Source organism: Bicyclus anynana, chromosome 26 (assembly GCF_947172395.1).
Source record: "Bicyclus anynana chromosome 26, ilBicAnyn1.1, whole genome shotgun sequence".
NCBI classification, from domain to species: Eukaryota; Metazoa; Arthropoda; class Insecta; order Lepidoptera; family Nymphalidae; genus Bicyclus; species Bicyclus anynana.
In genome coordinates this window covers 6576154-6591239 of record NC_069108.1, presented here as the reverse complement: position 1 = coordinate 6591239, position 15086 = coordinate 6576154, and the positions used below count along the sequence as shown (strand labels likewise).

Here is a 15086-nt window from a genome sequence, read left to right as displayed (position 1 = left end):
CATAGTTGTAATCGTGTTCGTCGGTTAAAGAGCTCCGTAAAAATACCTTTTTGTGTAGTTGAATGTTGTAAAAAAACGGTCAATAACTTCGAGTTTAATATAATACGTATCGTAACCCATTCATAATTTAGCCTTTGTCGTCTTTGTCTTTGACCGATTCGCGCTCAAAATGGTTAGAACCCAGAGCCGTAGAGCTTATTATTAAAAAAAAATGACCCATGCAATCCACAGACGACAAATCACAAATGAAGAATGAAGATGCAATCGATGCAATCCATCACAAAGTACAAACGGCTAAAAGCAATCCATGCAAGCTTAAAGATCTGTAGTAAACTATATTACTGAAATCTTTGTTTTTACAATACAAATTAATTACAGTGAATTAGATATGAAGATGAACCAGAGGTAAATATTGTCTACAATGTTGAGTTGTGTGTTCAGGAAGTGAACACACAACTCAACATAAATGTATTGTAGTGAACTAAACATAAATGTATAATGTAAGTTAAATTGTGTATGTGTGTGCTTAGTGGAGTAGCTAAATTCATATAAATTTTTGCAGTGATTTTGTAGGCACATATTATATCTAACAGAATGAAATTGTTGTGTAACACTCACAAATATTGTGGCTTTCTTTTGGTTAAGGGATTTTCAAAATCGGTTCAGTAGATCCAGGGACCTCTACAAACTTAGAAGCATTACCTCTTTGTAGTATTAGCAATATTGATTCATCATCATCATCATTATCAACCCATATTCAGCTGACTGCTGAGCTCAAGTATGCTCTCAGAATGAGAGGGGTTAGGCTAATAGTCCACCATGCTGGCCCAATGCAGATTGGCAGATTTCACACACACAGGGAATTAAGAAAATTCAATGGTATGCAGGTTTCCTGACCATGTTTTCCTCCACCGTTTGAGACTTGTGATATTTGATTTCTTAAAATGCACACAACTAAAAAATTGGAGGTGCATGCCCCGGACTAGATTCAAACCCACACCCTCCAGAGTTGGAGGCAGAGGTCATATCTTCTGGGCTATCACAGATCTACTGAAATATTGATTATAACACAATATTTTTTACCCTTACAGTTCTTGGAGATTGTGTCATCAGAACTACAATTCTGAAAGGAAACCTCTACATATCACAGCAAGCCAAGAAACTATGTTGCAAATTTTGAATAACAGCAACAAGATGAAGTTTGAAAGACATGTGTATAATCACAAGCTGGTACAGAACTATAAAGCTTTGAGAACAGACAGAGTGCCTTTCAGTCCTCTGTTAGCCTGGCTCTAATAGAAATATACAACCTTGACTAATGGCAAGTTACCACAAGGTCATTGGTACAGGCTCCTGGAATTAGCAGAAAGTTAATGGATCTATCGAAAACGATACACACTCTGGGCCTGAAGTTGTCGGCATGTGATAGTAACTTACCCCCAGCATTCAGCCCAAGGATAGTACCGCTTTTGGAGATCCAGGGTTCTTGAATAAGGGCAAGGTTGGCTAAAGCTTCAAGAGCACTAGTAAAAACCTTCAATAAGAAGGCAGCTTCAGATCTACTAGTACTTCGTAGGAAATCCTATGATTCTTAGTGGGGGCACTTACCGGACACTGTGGACTCAATACACACATGTTCAATCTTGAACTCTGGGACACAGATCTGTGCAGACTGCCTAGAGGCAGAGGAAACATCTATGCACATCTTATGCAATTGCCCAGCTCTAATACAAAAACGCAACCTCCACTTAGGGCATTACACAGTGGACCCAGAGGAGGTGAAACACATCCCAGCCAAGAAACTGCTGCTGTTCCTGGCAGCAACCAGTATTGGTGGGGAAATCTAGTCAGTGGCGATCACAATATTTCGGTAACGGTCAATGTGATTCAGGGACCTCAAGAAGACCTGAGGAGTCACGACATCTAGAAGAAGAAGAATGGCCAGTTTTATGAACTTGAATAAGTATAAAACATTAATGTACAATGGCCAACCCTTAGTGGCCAAATGCGGAAAGGCCTGTGAAAGAAGAAGAAGAAGTATAAAACATGTAACATCTGCAAAATTGCTGTAGCACCTAACAGTGCATGAAAACTCACCCAATTTGCAGCGTGAAGGTAACAGTGACACGATAAAAACACACTCTGAAATATGTATATTCTGTACTAAATACTGAAATGCTTTCCAGCAATGGACAAGACTTTAAAAATTCGCTAGAAGAGAATCTTTAAATATGACCAATATACCCATTCCCCTCTGATTAGTCAGAAGAGACTACTAAGAGTGGAATGTTGAAATAGTACAACTTTAATCCAGCCGAGGGAGAAGTTTAAACCACCACCGCTCAATGATGAAGCTCACATCTTTATCACTGAGCTATTGTGACTTAATCTTAGCTGTGTAATTGCATATTATATGAAGAGGAATTTAGTTTATTGTTGATCATAAATAAAAAGAGTATGATTATAGCCACCATACAGAATTGCCAAAAAGATAAAGTAAAGATGAACATAGAAGTGTTGGCTTGATGCTACCACTGGATGTTTCTTTAACTGAAAAATAATGAAAAGAAGAAGAATATGGAAGCACTGGTGTTTCTTGTATAGACAAGCACTGAATGTTTCTTGTACAGACTGAAAGATGTTTGCTTGTCATCATGTTTATCATTGTCAGAAGCTTTCAACTCTGTCTGATAACACAGAGTATAATATAAAAGCATTTGAAATATCTAAGTAAATTAGAAAAAAGGAGATTTAATTCAAGTATTCTTTTGTTCAACCTAAAATGTTCATTTCACATTGTTTCATCTCCACAAACTAGTGGTTGTGATGATAATTTTAACTTTTCCATCAAGGCGTTGATGCCTCTACTTTTTTAAATAATAGTGATTCATGCAATGGGTATAAAATGCACTTCAGTTGCGCCTTGGTTTCTTCAGCCATAGTATGGTTTCTTGTCTCTGAACAAAATCTTAATAATATCTGCAATCCTATTACGCAGGCTCCGTAAATGACTGTGGAATATTATTAATATTAACACAGGTATTTTTTTTTTAATTTGCAATACATACATGTTATTTTAATGTAAATTAATACAATGTAAAAAAATTCTACTACAAGGGCAAAGAAGATGCTTGTTTCCTGTATGTCTACATTGAAAATGACATGTTTGTCTCATTTTTCACTTGTGAAGTTCAAAATATAAAACATTTGAGTGAAAACAGACCTAAACGAGGGATTCAAATTCGAGTGAATTGAAACATTCATTAAATTGAATTTTTCAATTACCTCTGTTTTAAAACCTTTAAACCTCTCATCCTTTTGAACTGTTCCACCAATTCATTGCTCCACTTGTTTAAACAAAAGTGCTTCATGTAATGTTTGTGAAATGCGTCATAGTTGCACCTTGGTTTCTTCAGCCATATTTTGGTTTTATGATACTGAAATTTTTTAAAAATTATTATCTCTATATCTTAGCAAGCAAAAATGGTTGTCTTCTCGCAAACTTAGACATTTATTTCTCCTCTTCAGCACAAGCACAAAAAATAGAACATTTAAGTGAAGCATAGCCATAAAAGAGGGTTTCAAATAAGAGCGAATTGAAACATTAATTGAATTGAATTTTTCAATTCACTCCGATTTAGAGAACCTGTCAAAAACTTTCATCTTTTTGAACTTGTCCATCAAGGCATTGCTGCCTCTACCCTTTTAAACAACAGAGATTCATGTAATGGGTATAAATACGCCGTAGTTGCGCCTTGGTTTCTTCAGCCATATTTTGGTTTCATGCCTCAGAATTTTATTAAAAATTATCTGCGTTTAACCAAAAATAAAATATTTAAGTGAAGCATAGACATAAACGAAGGATTCAAATTCGAGTAAATTGAAACATTCATTAAATTGAATTTTTCTATTACCTCTGTTTTAAAACCTTTAGGCCTCTTTTCCATTACACGGTTGTTCAAACGTACGGTGTGTAAGCCGTACGGTTGAAAAAACGTGCTAGCTTGTACATGATACGGCAAAATCACCGCGCGAGACATTGGTAAGTACTGGCTAGTAGCGCTTTTTACTCGGGCTGTGTAGGACGTGCTGCGTCATGAATTTTCTTACGAAAAAAAAGATTATAGTTGCTTATTACATATATAGGAAAAAGAAAATAGAAAAAAAAAGGGAAGTAAGGTTTTGGATACATCCGATTTTAGAAAAAAGGGAGGAATATGGCGCGTTTCATACACTTGTCAAGAATCAATTGAGAGAAGATGAAGACCAGTTTTACAATTATTTTAGAATGCAGAAAACTACATTCGACAACTTGCTCCAAAAATTATCCCAGGAACTAAAACATCAAGATACTTTTATGCGAGAGAGTATATCGCCCGCAGAAAGATTGGCTGTAACTCTGAGGTAAGTAGGTACAAAATTAAATGACATATTTTAGTTTAAAATTGTTTATTGCACACAAACAAAATTATTACATGTAATTGAATTTTAATAATTATTAATTTAAGAACAAGTAAATCAAAAAATACACTACGCTGAAAATGCTACTCAAGTGCGGTACTAAAATCGAATTCGTCTTCAATAGAAACTTGAGAATCTGCCGAGATACTTTCCGCATTTACACTATGTACAGATAATTGTGATTCGGGTCGGTAGTGGATTGGCTCTAAACCAGAACCGTGTCCAAAATCATGAGAAGACGTCTGTGGACGACTTATTCCATAGCCCGATCTAGCAGCTGTAGAATATCCATATGTTGACGATTGCGCATTTGAGGATGCTGTACCACTTAAATATCCTTGATGGCCTTGATCCCATTGGTTTCTTGATGTAGGTATATACTGAGTACACTGTCTTTGTTGAATATTTTTAATTATTGAAATTACTTGAAACTGAAAGTCTATCATATTTTCATCACTGAACTTGTCAACTGTATCAGCGATTCCCATAAAAAAGTTCATACTACGGCTTTTCTTTTTCTCATCTCGTTCTGCTGAATCCATAAACTTCATAAACCTAATGTCAACTTCACTTAGTTCATTTTTTCTTTTTTTTTTAGCCCTTTGCGTCTCACTCCGTTCAGTGTATCCCGAGCTTGATTGATTCGGGACTGCACTATCAAAATTTCGCGGAAGTTTGGCGGCTAATGAAGTTCGCAACAGATTTGCACAATATTTTGTATCTAACGAAGGTCGCCTCTCCTATCAAAACAACTATGCATAAGTAAAAAGTTAATAATTAAATATCTGTAACTTACCAAACTTGTTTTTCTCATCACCACTTAAATCTTCAAATGTGGGCTGGAAATGAATAAATATTTCTTTCCAGGAATCATATTTAAGCCGCTTATTTTTATAATCGTCGATGGTCTTATCCCATATTACAGGCCTTTCTTGAATCAACGTAATTAATAATTCTTGATTTATGTTCATTTTATAATAAAATCGCGAAACAGCGTATATAAGCGGTCACGAATCCGTGCGTACGTCCGGCACCGTCGACACACCCCGATAGACTGCCATACAACACTGGTGAAAATCACGCCGTGCGTAGACGCGGCGCGCCGAGGGGCAGTCACGGCGCACGCGGCCGCGGCGCCGTGCCTTGGCGCCACCGTGCATGTCGACAAGCTCATATAGTGATCCATACCACACTGACGACCGTGCCTACACGCGGCGAATTAACCGTAGATTTTCACGGCGAGAAACCGTGTAATGGAAAAGAGGCCTTACGAGTAGACTTCTTATCTTCTTGAACTCTTCCACCAAGTAAATGCTGCCTCTACTTGTTTAAACTAAAGTGCTTCATGCGCCTTGGTTTCTTCAGCCATATTTTGGTTTCATGCCTCTGTTTTTTTTTAATACGAGTATCTCTGGTTCTGTTATGTTGCTCCGTGAATGACTGAAGCGCTTGATATTTGTTAATATTGCCACTGAAAAAATATATGGTCGCACCGAGAATCTCAAAGAAAACTCAAATTTGACTTATGATTAAATTTATTAATTGAAACTAAAGCTAAGTAATTGGCTACTTCCTCCAAAGTTAGGAGTAAAAGTGTCGAAATAATTGTAACAATGCTTGAATTATTGCGAAAGAGTAGGTGACGTTCATATTAAGGAATGCGATCGAACAATGGGTGGCAATCTTGCACCTTATGTCTCACGTACTCTCTCGGTTGCCTCGCGTAACACTGATGTATTTTCTTAAATTTCAATACATACATCAGTATAAATGTTAATCATAAAGAAAATTATTAGGTTCTAACAAAGCTGCGTGTTGAAAAAGCAAAAATGGTTGTCTTATTCCAATTTTAGACATTACTTTTTTCTCGTCACTTGTGAAACACCAAAAATAAAACATTTAAGTGAAGCATAGACAAAAGAGGGATTCAAATGAGAGTGAATTGAAATATTCATTTAATTGAATTTTTCAATTCACTCTGATTTAGAACATTTTTTTTTGTGTTCCAATTTTATCTGCAATCAGTTTAACAACTTTAATCAGATGTGATGTGAGGCTGTTGGCAGTTGGAGCGTGATTCCAGCAAACCATCTACTCCTAATTTCTTTTTTGTTATATATATTTTCGTTAACCCAGAACCCAGAGATTTAGAACATGTCAAAACTTTTAATCTTTTTAAACTTATACATCAAGGCATTGCTGCCTCTACCCTGTTTGTCTCCGCGATATTTAATACACTTTTGTATTCGTTCAAACCAGTTAAAAAAATCGAATTTTCGTGCGTATTTTATTTACTTTTAAGTTGTGCCGTTTGACACAATCTATATCTATAGAATCTCTCAAAGAATTATTCGTGATATTTAATACACTGTTGCTTGCGTTCAAACCAGTTTAAAAAAAAAACTTCGTCGCTGTTTTCATTGCGCTTGACTCGGTCATCATTGTTGGGGTTGTTAGTAGTACAGCTAACATGTGTGCACACCTCACACATGCTCACTTCACGTGCCTAAGATCATCTGAAATCATGACGATGCTTCCATGTTAACTGTAAGGTACCCTACACACTATGCCGCTGAGCTAGTCCCCCTCGTATTTGTATGGAGCCTTACACTATGCCTGTGTGTGTAAGGACCTCTAGTGAGTGAGTAGCACAGTTATTGGTTTCGTTTGCCTCTTTATAGTAAAACGCTGATGTCAATAGGGTCGCATGATCGTTACTACAATGGAATGATTGGGTAGAATCTTGCACGATAAAATTATAATTTTCGAAAAAATAGAATAAAAAAGGTTTATTTCAAAGTTCTGAAATAAAGGCCTTGCTCTTCTGCGCAAACAAGCCATCAAGAGATCCAACAAAAGTAAAATCTCTTGAAGGCTTCCTGATCCAATCTGCAGTATATCGCACTGTACAAGAATTTTACTTTGAGAAAAGGTTTTTTTTAAAGTTCGGAAATAAAGACCTTGCTCTTCTGCGCAAACAATACGCAATTTTTACTCCATTACATAATTCATCCACAAAATCGTCAGCAGGAAGCACTTGAGTTATTGTGGTGAAGCGGTCGGTGCCTTCCCATTTTTCAAACTGAACTTCAGTCACTTGATTTTTATATCACGCAGTCACTTCTTCTTCTTCTTCTTTCTTCTGGGCCGTTTCCGCACTTAGCCAAGTGTTTGGCCGTTGTGCGTGGGTCCCTTGGTGTAGGTTCCCGCTGGATTTATTCCATCCAGCCGAGCTCGCTCCAGAAGCTTAGCAGGCCGCCCAGGTCGCCGATAGCCTCATGGAGTGTCGCTGAGGAGCCAATGTAGGTTGCTCGTTGTTCCGTTACGCCTCTGCAACTGAGCATAACGTGTAGCGGTGTCTCGTCCTCCTCCATGCAGGCTCTGCACAGAGGACTGTCGGTCAAACCTAGAATTGAAAGGTGTTTGTTTAGCGGGCAGTGACCTGTTATTAGGCCAACTACTGTTCTCAGCTTGTCTCGTGTGAGGTTCATAAGTTTCTTTGTTATCCTTGGGTCGAGGCCTGGGAGTGCCTCTTTTGTATGTCTACATGTGGTTATGCTGTCCCATAGTTCGGCGTGGGTTCTGATGGTTTGTTTGTGCAACCATGTTTTGTATTCACTGAATGGTATGGGTACTATTGGTTCGGGCCCTACTACCTTCAGTGTCGTGGCGCGACGCGCCAGTTCATCAGCCGCTTCATTACCTAAGATTCCGCTGTGTCCCTTTATCCATCTTAATGTAACTAAGTTATTTGTTGCAAGTTTTGTTAGGGCCTTGTGACAGTCTAGCAGTAGTTTTGACGTAGTCGAGTGTTTTGCCAGTGCTTTTAGTACTGCTTGACTGTCGCTAAGTATATTAATGTTAAAATTTTTTACCTGTCTGTTGGTCACGGCAACAGCCGCAGTTGTGATGCCGACGCATTCTGCCTGGAAGACTGAGTTGTGCTTACCAAGCGCTTGTGCAATCCGTATGTTGAGGTCTTGGCAGTAGACTCCTGCTCCAGTACCTGTGTCAGTCTTCGACCCATCCGTGTACACATCTAGGGCGTCAGGGTTTGTGTAGTAGTCACCGGCCTCCTCAGTGTTGATTTTGTAGGGTTTGTCCATCACAAATTGTTTCTGTGTTTTATCGCATATCCACTCCATACTTGGGTTCATTTGTCGCGTTCACGCAGTCACTTCAGTCACTTAATTTTTAAAAATCAGCTATTACGATTAAACGCGCGACTAGATCGTAATCTTGGTATGTAACTTGTATATTGTCTTGAATCTAATTTTTCATTGCTAGCACGTTTTTTTTCCGTAACAGCCGTCAAAGGGCGACCGACCACTTCTTTTTTCATCCCTCACAGTTAGCCGACAGCGCTTAAATTCATTATACCAACGATACACGTATCGCCATTGAGGTTTTAGTATATTGATATAACGATGACGATGTTGATTGGTATATTTGTTCACTTTACTTATTATAACAATTGTATATGGATATAAATAAAAGGACTATCAAAGTGATGATGCGGTGTGGAATGGAGAAACGGTAAGGATGTAATTAATGGGCGAAACAATATATCCACGCATGCGCGGTCGAGGTAATTCTAAATATGATATGAATCTGTAATGTGAATGTAGATGTAGATGGCCTAACCTAAAGTGGGCAAACGAAAGAGTTCGTTCGCCACACCACCGCCCTACGGAGAAAAAATAATAATAAAAATAAAAGTAATCGACGATTGGCTTAGAAGGGCCTTCATCCATGAATGCCAAGCGAAGTCTATCGTACGAGTCGTCCGGTTTCAGGCGAAACTTGAAATCATAGAGCGAAAATGTTCTCGACGCAAATCCATTTTCCAATGAGACATGATAATTTTAAGTAGCTCCCAAAAAATGTGGAGGGAAATTTTGAATTTGGGACGTACCTATTTTCAGTTATAATCATTCATGTTTTTTAAATAAATTGTAACTGGCCAGTTCCTCACACATATTTTCTCAGTGACCTGGTATTTTATATGATGAAAGATGCATGTTTGTGCTAGCTGTAAGATTGCTCACATCTCCTCCACTCAACATCACTTTGACAATTTGGTGATAAACACACACACACCTCATATGTGTTCCCGAATCTCCAGCAAGTGGAAATGTCTGAAATTGGTCCCACGTATGAAATGAACCAACCACGTACTAACGTACCAATGAAATCTTTTCACAACCCACTGGAACAAAAAAGACCAAGTCATTATACTTTCTACGTACGTGGTGCCCTGCCTCAACACAAAAATGTACAAAGATACTTACCTGGCTAATGCCATCACCTGTCAATCCCTCCCGAAAAGTAAAATTAGCGAAGCCTCTAATTCATTTAGCCAAGAACTGAAACAGATATCGTAACTTTTAGCATCGGCCATTTTGTTAATGTCGTATTGCACGACCCGAGTAATCTACTTACGGAATTCCTGAGATAATCACGAATTCCTTAAAATCTCTTTACCACAACTAGTGTTGTTTATTACAACTTGGATGTGTCTAAATATAATAGTGCTAAATCGTCACACATTGCTTCTCTTGCTGTGTTAATTAAAGAGTGTAATCTCAAATCTGCGTAGAGGTATTTTTGTCAATAAAGACGTCCTTCTATCTAAATCGCCAGTTTTAAGTTTAAGTAAATAAACAGAAAGTCACAAATGACTTTTTTGTCTACATTCAATTTACAGATGTATATCAATTGTTTTGTAAAACGTAGAGTTTCTCAAACAAATATTCACACCGTTTTGTGGGGAACTTTTCTCTGAGCGTGTGATCCGGTTTGAGATTCACAAATCTTGTTTGTGTCACGATTTGTGACATTATTAGGAATAAGCTGTCTAATATTTAGCTAGCCTTTCCACAACAGGAGAATTCAACATCTCCTGAAATTTCCTTTCTAGGTGTATTTTGAATAATCTCGCCTCTGAGTACTCTAGTCATTGTTATCATAAAATTCATCATTATCATCATCAGCCATTATGCATCCACTGCTTTATATACTCGTAGGTCTCTTTTAAGCAGCGGCAGTCCTTCCCTCTCTAGTTTTTGCTTATTTTTGCCCATTTGTATAATCATTATGGATTTGTAATTTTCCCTTTTGTTGACGACTTCGACTTGTGTTTGACGGCGTTGTCGTCTTCGCTGGTTTCATTGTTGTTGACGTCGCCGTCGTCGCTGGTTTCATTGTGGTGGAAGTCGTCTTTGTTGTTGATGTTGTGCTTGACATCGTCGTCGTCGTTTGGGTTGGGGTTAACGACATCGTTGTCGCTGTTTGGGTGGATACCAATTTGTGGTCACGCCTCCACTCGACCGGAATTCCTTTTGTATCCATTTAATACTGGCAGCGAATCATCATTCATGTACGTGTCGATTTTCTAATAAATACGAGTAGCTCTAAAGGAGTTTAAACAGTTCTGGCCTACGATTTCAGTAGAGCCCAAAATCCACCAACATCACTGCTACTGCTTTATACATATACAATTGTAGAAGCCGACTGATGTGCACTTTCTTATGCTGTAATCTCTTTCTGCTGTGATGTTTATAAAGTTTGCGGATTTTCCGTTCATATTTAAAGATTCGATCATTTTAGCCAGATTATTTGGTAATAACATATTTTGTCTAATTATTGTAATTATTTCATTAACAAAATTCACTGTCACGCAGGCGAACACCAGACTTGTCAACGCCGCTGCTATTTAGAAGTTTCGCATCATGTGTGGAAGTGATCTAGCGAAATATTCTTGACGTAATAATTTAAAGTCTATTTGAAATATCCATTGACCACTTCCACCACCCATCTGCAAATGATAACACAGCGGGTTCGATTAGCTTGAGCTGTTGTTAACTAGTGCTCGCTCTCCAACAATGATTCTGGCATTAATGGTCTGTAGAGCCAGATCCTTCCAGCCGACTAATGCTATTTCTATAACCCCTATCAAGAATGAAGGGTCGTTATTTTTAAAATACAATCTTAGAGCAAAATTTCCATTATTAAATAAAATATTTATTATTACAGCATTTGAAGTAGTCGCTTTATAAAGGCCAAAACAAATAAGAATATATCCATCACTGGCTACTGTCAAAAAAGGTTTGAGGAGATTCCTATATTTATGCATTGAATATGTTTCTTTTTGAAACTTACTTATTTTTGCCCTTTTGGATTTGTAATTTTCCCTTTTGTTGACGACTTCGACTTGTGTTTGACGGCGTTGTCGTCGTCGCTGGTTTCATTGTTGTTGACGTCGCCGTCGTCGCTGGTTTCATTGTGGTGGAAGTCGTCTTTGTTGTTGATGTTGTGCTTGACGTCGTCGTCGTCGTTTGGGTTGGGGTTAACGACATCATTGTCGCTGGTTGGGTGGATACCAATTTGTGGTCACGCCTCCACTCGACCGGAATTCCTTTTGTCTCCATTTAATACTGGCGAATCATCGTTCATGTACGTGTCGATTTTCTAATAAATACGAGTAACTCTAAAGGAGTTTTAAACAGTTCTGGTCTACGATTTCAGTAGAGCCCAAAATACACCAACATGACTGCTACTGCTTTATACATATACAATTGTAGAAGCCGACTGATGTGCACTTTCTTATGCTGTAATCTCTTTCTGCTGTGATGTTTATAAAGTTTGCGGATTTTCCGTTCATATTTAAAGACTCGATCATTTAAGCCAGATTATTTGATAATAACATATTTTGTCTAATTATTGTAATTATTTCATTAGTAAATTCATTGTCACGCAGGCGAACACCAGACTTGTTTATCAAAGCTGCTATTTAGAAGTTTCGCATCATGTGTGGAAGTGATCTAGGGAAATATTCTTGACGTAATAATTTAAAGTGTATTTGAAATATCCATTGACCACTTTCACCACCCATCTGCAAATGATAATACATTACACAGTGGCTTCGATTAGTTTTTTTTTCATTATCTACAAGTTAACCCTTGATTACAATCTCATCTTATGGTAAGTGACGATGCAATCGTAAAATAGAAGCGGGCTAACTTGTTAGGAGTAGGATGAAATCCACACTCCTTTCGGTTTCTACACGACGTCGTACCGGAACGCTAAATCGCTTGGCGGTACGTCTTTGTCGGTAGGGTGGTAACTAGCCACGGCCGAAGCCTCCCACCAGCCAAATGCTTGAACTGTTATTAACAATGATTCTGGCATGAATGGTCTGTAGAGCCACATCCTTTCAGCCGACTAATGCTATCTCTAAAGCCCCTATCAATAATGAAGGCGTGGTTATTTCTAAAATACAATCTTGTGGCAGAATTTACATTATTTAATAAATTATTTATTATAACAGCATCTGAAGTAGTCGCTTTATAAGGGCCAAAACAAACAAGAATATATCCATCACTGGCTACTATCAAAAATGTTTGAGAAGATTCCTATATTTATGCATTGAATATGTTTCTTTTTGAAACTTTGATAATATGGTTGTAGGTTTTTTATAATTATCATCAATTTCTTCGGTTCTGAAATTTTATTGGGTAGTCTATTGAACATGTTCTGCATAACGGCAATAAATATCAAAACAGATTCACTTTTACCCTGAGTCCTAGCTTTTGCTTCTGAAAGTAACACTTCTTGATAATAAGGTGACTGAAATGTACGTTTTAATAACATTACAAGTTAATCCCAATTTTCAATAAACTCTCTATTAGCACGAAACCAAATTAAAGCGTCACCTTTAAAAAAATCAATGGCATGACGCCATAAGCCGTCATCAGAGGCATTTCTAGCATCTTTCAATTCTTGTACCCGTTCAATAAATGCATTAACACTAAAATTATTGTCCCCATAAAAATGTACTCCCCATTGACTAATTGGAACTAATTTGAGCTTTCGCACTTCGAACCTCGTCAAATATGGTTGAATTGAAAACTTTATTTTGTAATTGCTCATCCCTATTAAAGGCAATATCTAAGTCGTCTTGTGCAAAACTGACTCTTTTTTGTCCTACATTACGTTGCATAGTCAGAATTTCTTCAGTACCTACTACTCCACCGCTTTTTTTTTTATTCATAATAGACTTGCGCTTGACTACAATCATGCCTGGTGGAAAGCAATGATGAGGTCTAGGTTGGAGCGCGCTTGCCCAGAAAATGCCTATTCACTCTTGTCTTGAAGGTGCACAGATCATAAGTGTTAGGAAACACAGAAGCTGGAAGGGCATTCCACATCTTCGCTGTTCTTATTAGAAACGTCGATGCGAAACGTTTTGTGCGAGTCGACTGGACATCGACAACAAAAGGATGCCAATTTGCACGGTGTCTCGCTGTTGGTAGAATGGCGATGGAGGGACTAGATTAAAAAGATCCCGTGAGCACTCTCCGAAATATATTCGGTAAAAAACCGAAAGACAGGCCACGTTACCTCGGTGTTGAAGACTTTGTAGATTCTTCTTCTGAAGTAGAAGGAACTGAATTTTCTTGGGAAACCGCCCCGTCTATTAGATTCAAAATTTTTTTTCTATCCTCTCCTAATGAGTTGTGTAATGCCTCTCTCATTTCTGGGGTTATATTTCCACAATCCTCTATTTCATCTTTTTCCTCTAAATTTTTTAATAAAAATACCGCTTTATCTAGAAGAAACTTACAGTTTGCACTTTTGTTTATATAAATGTGTGTACCATAACAAATTAGAATGGCGTTATTGTCATTAACAAACAGCCTCCAGGGATTATTAAATTATGTTTTTTTCTTTCTTTCTTTTAGTTTCTTTTTTTTTTTTTAGTGGTAGGTAGATTTAGTTTTTGTCGCTTTTTTTTTGTTAATGGTAAATTTAGAATTGTATTAAAATAAACGCATGTTGAGTTAGCCTGTAAGTGGGGTGTACAATGTAGCATATTACTTTTTAATGCATGTTATGTTTAATTAGTCATAGTTTTTTGAATACAACGTTGGCTTCCGAATAAATAAATAAATAAATAAATGTTGAATTAATTCATCACGTGTCATATGATTAATCCCAAGATGTCTGTCAACAAAATCTCTTACACTGTCCATTAATTTTTCTAACGTGGTATAGGGAAGATGTGTCGCCCTATTAAATAGGTTGGAGAGAAAGTCCAGAAAAAGTTAAGAAGGAGCGAGAAATGATAGCGATAGGCACGATAGAAGAGTTTATTGCACAGGCACTGATATAGTATAAGTATAAGAGTTCACAAATACGGAAGTATATTAAAGACAAAAGTTTTATACGGCTAATCAATCTCACAGTATAGCTAAGTATGTTCGCGGTTAAATTGTCGCCGACTGCAGCCGAGAGTAGGTACTGTTGCGGAGTGCGAGCCGGGCGGCGGGCGATCGGCCGCGCGTACCGCTAGCGGCTTGCGCGAGTGTGTGTCGCCTCATACATAATTACGCTCACTAATGCCGCGCGCCAATATTTTAAATATTACATAATAAAGTAAACTATTAACGTGAAATACAATATATATGAAATATAATACATGTTTGAAACTTATTTTATGAATTTTATATAAGGATGAATTTATTTTATACTAGATAATTATGTGCCTATGAAATTATGAATGTATTTTGAATGCTAATAAAATATATATACAGAACCAAATAGTAGAAGTAGATATTATTATG

At 37.5% G+C, this 15086-nt stretch overlaps 1 long non-coding RNA gene across 1 annotated transcript; it reads left to right on the top strand.

Moving 5' to 3' along the window:
• The first annotated feature begins 245 nt into the window (after positions 1 to 245).
• Positions 246 to 6494, top strand: LOC112053814 (uncharacterized). Its single transcript, XR_008252153.1, has 3 exons — positions 246 to 405; positions 1092 to 4042; positions 4288 to 6494. It is a non-coding gene; the product is annotated as an uncharacterized LOC112053814 (long non-coding RNA).
• The last annotated feature ends 8592 nt before the right edge of the window (positions 6495 to 15086 follow it).